Genomic DNA, 6691 nt, shown 5'->3' on the forward strand with positions numbered 1-6691 from the left:
CACCCTCAACCTGCCTACCTCCCCTGGGGTGTGTGCTGTATCAGAGAGCTGCCCTTTCCTTCCCACCTTCCCTGGATGAGCCACCAATGACTCTATCTCATGCTCTGATAGAGGCCCCTCCCCGGCTACACCATGGGGGTCTCATCTCATTCTGCCCCCACCACAGACTTATTGGCCAGATTCTGGTCTCCAAACTAGGATTTCGGGGGCCAATACTAATAGCAGAATTTTAAGGAGACATACTGGCTGATACCCACCTGATTTCTGATACAGCTGCATGGAACTGATAAGTCTGTTATGGTGGAATGGGAGAAGGGAGGGAAGGGGTGTGGAGGGGCAGATTAACACGCCCTGTGATGAGGGACAGAGTGGGGCAGGGGTAAAGGCTGCCCAGGCAGGGCGGGCATGGGACAGAGCCAAGGCTTGTCCAGGTGGGGTGGCTCCCACCACTGTGTGCTCTTCTTCTGGGGGGCGGGGCAGCGGGGTGCCTGCAGATCTGTGTGGAGCAGGCAGCAGCTGTGGGCTGGGGCAGTGCTGGGAGAGGGCTACAGCAAAATTTGGGGTGGCTGTAGCCCCCTGACCTTTTGGACAAGTGGTGCACAGCTGTGGGAGCCACCTGCCTCGCCCTGCCTGGGCAGCACCTAACCCAGCCCCACTCCCTCCCTCAGCGGGGGGCATTGATCTGCCTCCCTATGCCTCTTCCCTCACCTTCCACTTCAACAGGCTTACCAGCTGGAGGCAGCTCTCCAGGCTGTCAAGCTGTGCTGCTCTCTGCCTGCATGCTGCACTGCAGCTGCACACATGCATGGGCGTTTATCAGCCACTTCAGTCTGAATTCAAATATAGTCAATTTTCTTTATATTGGTGTCAGTCTGATATCAGACCGATGCATCAGTGTACCTCTCCTTCAAATTGCCAGCCTACATATCGGCAGTTTGATTGGTATCAGCTGATATGTCTGGTTAATAATCAGCCATTGATTTCGGACAAAAAAATCTTTATATGTGCACCCTTATAAATTAAAAAATACTGAAATTGTGAGACTCATAGGTGCTACTGCTCATCATGTTTTATTGCACTCCCATCTGTAACTTCTCACAGTGGAGAGATGCTGTTACTTAGACACCTCTTCCTTTTTCCCTTCATTTTTCCTTCCTAGAGCTGAAAACTCCTTGACTTGAAGCCATCTCCAAAGAATACTTTTTTTTCCCCAACAGAGGCAATTCTAACTTCTCTGAGGGTAGTTGTGCCTCCAACCTTTTGTAAAACAGTGACAGAATTGCTAATTCCTTCCTCAAAATGAAGTAATTGTATGTGTAGTTTCAGCCACACTTGCTCTTGCATAAATAGGGATTACCACTATTTTGGCACACATTCCTTTACATTTCATTATAATACTAGCCAATTGCCCTTCAAGAAGATGGGGGGGGGGGTAGAGGGGGCTGGAATGGAGTGCTGCCACCTAATGCCACTATCCTGCCTCTTGCAGGGAGTGGGGTGGGAGAGCCGAGGCCCTCCCTCTGCCTGGTCCCTGGTGCAGCTTCGGAATCATGGCAGTGCTCCCCACCAGACTTGGAGCACTTTGATTGGCTGTTTCCATCAGCCTATCGAAGTGTGAATAAAGCGTGACAAACAGACTTAGGCTTTTATAATATTAGAATGGGAACTGGTGAAAAAGCAGCTTTGGGGCAGAGGCAAGAGTAAAACTCAGTTCTCCAAGGCAGTACTCAGTAGTTTTAACTGTAAAACACTCTTTTTCAGTACAGACCAATCTCTGTAACAAATAAAGCAGGGTTCCTATAGATAACTGCCTCTTACTACACAGCACTGATTAATCTCTGGTCTGCAGAAACTGAGGCCAGGCCTGTGAAAATGTGTAGTTGTTGAAATTAAAGATTGATTAAACAAGGAATTGAATTTGGATTGTGCATCACATAATTCTGGTAGTTCAAAACCTTTGAGTGCTTGATTTTCAACATTAATGTTCTTGTAAGCATTGTCCTTTATATGTCATTTTCTTTGTTTTAAAAAAAAACTAATGGGGAAATGAGCCATATTGAAACCACATGGTTCATTAATAGAACTGAAACCTTTGGATCCATCACTTAACACTTTTATTTAAAGTAACTGAATTAAATAGTCTGTTGTAATTCTTTGGACCAGTACAAAGGATAGGATACCATCTCGCTGAGTTTCATAAATTTGCTGGCAGTAGAGAAGTACCAAAATTTGGTAATCTTTGTTTCCATTCCAGCTTCTGGTGGGCAACTAACTCCCTTTTGCCCGATCTCTTCCATTTGGTGACAGTCCTGTCTTTTCTTTTATGGTATTATGTCTTGGTCCTATTCTCTTCAGCTGAACTGGGTCTACTCCTTTCGTTTCTCTTTCCAGCAGTCTCTGTTCTGGTGATATTAATGGCCCTGACACCAAATTTCCTGACCCATGGTGAAGCCCACAGGCCAGATGCAATGGTTCTATGAAGCGTATTTGGTCCACGAGCTGGGGGTTGAGCACCCCTAATTTAGACTGACCTTCTCTACCCAAGCTCAAGTATTTTTTGCTTTGTTCACTGGCTCCCAGTGTGTGCCTTTCCAGTTTCCATCTCCTCCTCTGCCCCCTCATTCCTTCATTCAGAATGGACTTCTTAACCCTCATGTTTGTGCACTACTAAGGTAAGGGGACATTATTGAGAGGACAGAGGAAGCTCCCACTCAGGTCTGGTGTTTGAACCCACTTGAACACAGAGAAGTTATCAGCTAGGGTTGGAGCATACTTATTTGCTTAGTGGGGAAGGCACATTTGCATTCTTGTCAATACTGGAAGTTGAGAGGGGAAGGAGCAAGCTCTGAGGATGGATTTTAGGAAATGTACCTATTAAAATAGCATAATTTGTATTGCAGCTTTCCAGTTGCATTGTTAGAATAATAATTAACTATGCAAATAGTTTGACACTCCTTTTGGTAAGAGGCAGAGTATTGGTTGTGCCATTTTTTTTAAGCTACTGCATTCTGAAGAAGATAATTAATCTATACTCTCCTCTAAAACAGCTAAGTGTAATCTTGTTAAGTTTCTTCCTCTCAAGTTTTTACTTTTTGCTGACTAGAAAAGTAAGAATCTTTCCCCACTTAGATTAATCCCTCCTTTCCTATCTCTCTCCACCACCCTTCCCTCATCCCAGACAGGCATAGCTCCCATACATTACTTTTCCTTTGGCTAGACAGGAAGGGACTTTTATCCTCTACCCCTTGTTATGCCAAAAGCCCTTTATTATACCTAGAGCTATCAACACTAGTTTGTTTCATGCTGAATAGAGTCCAAGTGCTCCCTAACTAAGGGAGTGAGGGAGATAAGTGAACCAACCTATGCTGTCTCACTGTTCTGATTTAACTTTCCACTTGAAAAATAAGTCTCCTTTAGCTTTAATCTTTTCAGCCCTATTTGGGAATGTCTTTATCCATAGTTTCAAAGCGCCAGCATGCAAGTGGCTGAACTTTGTTGGTTCCTTTGTGATGAGCTCATCAATATAAAGATTTGGGGTGCTGAGACAGAGTCTGATTCTCCACCACCTAGTGTACTTGCATCAGATCAAATGAAGGCAGCCAGTGTCTAGCATATTAACTTAACATGGGGGTTTACTGGCAATATCTCTGCATAATGACCTTACCATTGGGCAGGTGATTTCAAAATTCACATGAATGGGAAATGTCACATCTTATTTTGTGCCATCAGCAGCTTCAGACAAGCATTGGATATACTATTTGCATTCTTAAAGTTTTTTTGCATCAGGGGCTTGAAATGTGCTCTGATTTGGTAGTGTTACATAACACTTCTTTGCATAACTGCACAAGTTTCAAAAGTAGGCCCATTATCTTTTTCAGGTCCAATAGCATGTTGGACCTGCTGCACCAGTTATGTATCCAAATTACAATTCCATGCAGCTGGTGCTGTTTGACGCGTGCCATATTTAAAAAAAAAATAAAGAAAAAAGCAGAGGGTGGATACTGTCCTTGCTTGCAGCGTAATTGGGGTATGGAAGGAAAGGGATGAACTTGAAACAAAGAGAACATGGAGATCAAGTAATCAAGTGAGGAATTTCAGCCATAATCAGGGTCTAGCAAAACCTTTGAAAGCATCAGTGGCTTTCTCAGTACTGGTTGATATACTGAAGGTAGGTTTAATATACTTTGAAGAAGTGATATTTCTATATGGTTTCAGTTCATATTTTGATTTTACAACTTTAGGGTTTGTTGTTATACAAAATTTATTTCAGAACACAATAGGCCATAAATAAGTGTCCATATGCTGAATTTTAAGTGGCAAAGGTGAGGCCATTAGAGAATTGTCCATTCTAAAGCTGGGGTTGGCAGCCTATGTATGGCCTACAGGAAACTGAATGTGGCCCATAGTTAGGGACCTATTTAAATCGTGGTTTTGTGATTTTTGTGGAAACCATGAAAAATGTCATTGGCTGCAATTTTTCAGGAAATCTACCAAATCCCACCCCCCCTCCCAAAATAAAGTTGGGTCACCAGTGGAAGCAAGCAGTCCTCCCTGCTACTAGGGCCTGGCCTTGCAGCCTGCCCAGGAAGGGAAGGTGCCAGCTTGAGACAGCACAAAGGGCAGCCAGCAGTCAAAATGGCTTTGTCCTGCTTCCATCCAGGGCCTCTCTACTGATCACTGCTGAGGGGCAAGGCTGCTGCAAAATGACAGTGAAATTGGCTCTAGGCAGAGACCACGCTGTAAAAATTGCTTTTTCTTGCTGCAAGTTAGGTGGGCCTGTACCCCATAGTGGCTTAGGGAATTGGCAGCATGCTCCAGCCATACCTGCAAAGGAGCTGTTCCTTGGGTCCTAGCACCTTCTGTGTTCAGTTTATTCCTACTGCTGCCACAGAGGCAGCATCCCAAGCGGTCTTAGTGCCTGCCTTTATCTAGTCCCTTTGCAGCATCTTTGTATTGTTGGGAGGCATGGGACTATGGTGTGTGGTGGGGCTGGGTCTTAGGCAGTGGCCCGCAGTAGCAAAGTAATAAAATAAATAGATGAGGTCAAAAGGGACCATAGGGCTTTGTTTGAACATGAACTGCTTGCAAAAGAAGCATCTAATATAGATTTAAAAATTGCTAGGGTGGAGAATCCATTACAACCCTTTACAACTTATTCCAAATTCTGGTTAACTGGAACTTCATATATGAGTATTGCTGTATTACAGGTATTATTTAAAAAAACATGCAAGGAAGTATATTGGCTGTAGTTATATACTTAAGCATTCCTTTGGCTACAAGTATGATGATTACTAGGTTTGACCATACTTAAGCTAAAAAGAGACTTCCTTGACTGACAACAATCCTGTGTCCTGAAGTACTCTGAAGTACTTTACTAGGTAGAGCAGTATCTATAAGCTCCATACTTGCATAGCATTATATATGTGCTTACTTGACAAACTACATTAAGTGTAATTTTAATTGACAAATTTAAGTATCAAACTAATTTGGATTCCTAGTTGGGGAGGGCCACTGAGACATTTTTTGTCACTCAAAAGGTAAATATAGGTTGCTACTGCTCAGTTGCATTGTAAGCTACCTCCTGGATTGATTTAAAACCACTCAGTATAATGTTGCAGTCTTTTGGGGTCCTAAAATCCATTCAGACATTTAAAGATTAGTGGAATAGTCAGCCCACCTAAGAACTTTAATTTTATTTTAGTTGTTAGTGACTGGCCCTTCATTAAAACCATGGTTTCATGCAGCAGATGTTATTCTAAACATTTTTGAAACATATCATTCAGAGTTGCATCTTTCTGTGGGACTTTCATCTGTGTCTGCATGGTAATTTGCAATTTTAGCAGTTTAGTAGACTATTCAGTGCAGTGTGACAAAAAATGTACTCCCTCACTGAGCTAAGTTTAAGAATTCTGATGTACATAGACAAAGGGACCTCAATCCTTAACTGCACCAAGTCACCAGCTTGTTACAGGACTGTTGAAACTTCTTCTAGGGATATTTCAGTGGTGCTCAACCTTTTTTCCTGGCGGGCTGGATGGGCAGTGCCACATCTATCTGTGGGCTGGATCCTGCCTGGGGTCCTGATCTGATGTAGGGCATGATCCAGCCATGCAGAGGCAGGGAGCTCAGCCCTGGGTCTGGAGGGGAACGGGAGCATGGCTTGTCCCCAACTCCGACTTGGTCATCCTCGTCATCCTCCCCCCCCCCCAAACTCCCAAACCACCTCTGTGGGGGTAGAAGGGAGCATGGCCCAGCCCTGCAGCGAAAAGTTGCGGCCTGGTCCCAACCCAGCCTGGTGGGGGGGGAGCGGTGTCTGGCTCCACAGGGAAAGTGTGTAGAAAGAATGCTCTGATCTCATAAGTAGGGACCTCCCAAACTAAGGAGGCAGGAGGCCGCAGATTGTGGGACTAGCTGCTGTTTTTGTACGCTTATTGTAGTGGGGCCTCCCCACACTGCTTATTGGCTGAGGGGCCCTGGTGGTCCTGCCTCTCACTGCTGATTGGTGGAGAAGAGTAGGGCCACATGACAGGCAGCCCTCAGTCAATCAGCCATGGGCAGGGGGGGACCAGCCATCTTGGCTGCTCCCCTTCATGCCAGGAGCACATATTCCACCCACTGGGGAGCCAGCATTTTATTTTCAGTAAGCTTTATTTTCAGATTTCATAGATATTGCCTGAAAGCCACCCCATGC

The 6691-nt window shown here is 44.6% G+C and overlaps 1 protein-coding gene across 1 annotated transcript in view; it reads left to right on the top strand.

The window, feature by feature from the left end:
* The first annotated feature begins 214 nt into the window (after window positions 1-214).
* The window catches only part of MARCH7 (membrane associated ring-CH-type finger 7), a 32206-nt gene continuing 25729 nt past the window's right edge, over window positions 215-6691 (top strand). The window contains 1 exon segment of the mRNA XM_019554099.1: window positions 215-286. The gene's annotated coding sequence lies outside the window, so the exon portion shown is untranslated.

This window comes from Crocodylus porosus, unplaced genomic scaffold, assembly GCF_001723895.1.
Source record: "Crocodylus porosus isolate Cpor-Errol unplaced genomic scaffold, CroPor_comp1, whole genome shotgun sequence".
In the NCBI taxonomy this organism is placed as follows: domain Eukaryota; kingdom Metazoa; phylum Chordata; order Crocodylia; family Crocodylidae; genus Crocodylus; species Crocodylus porosus.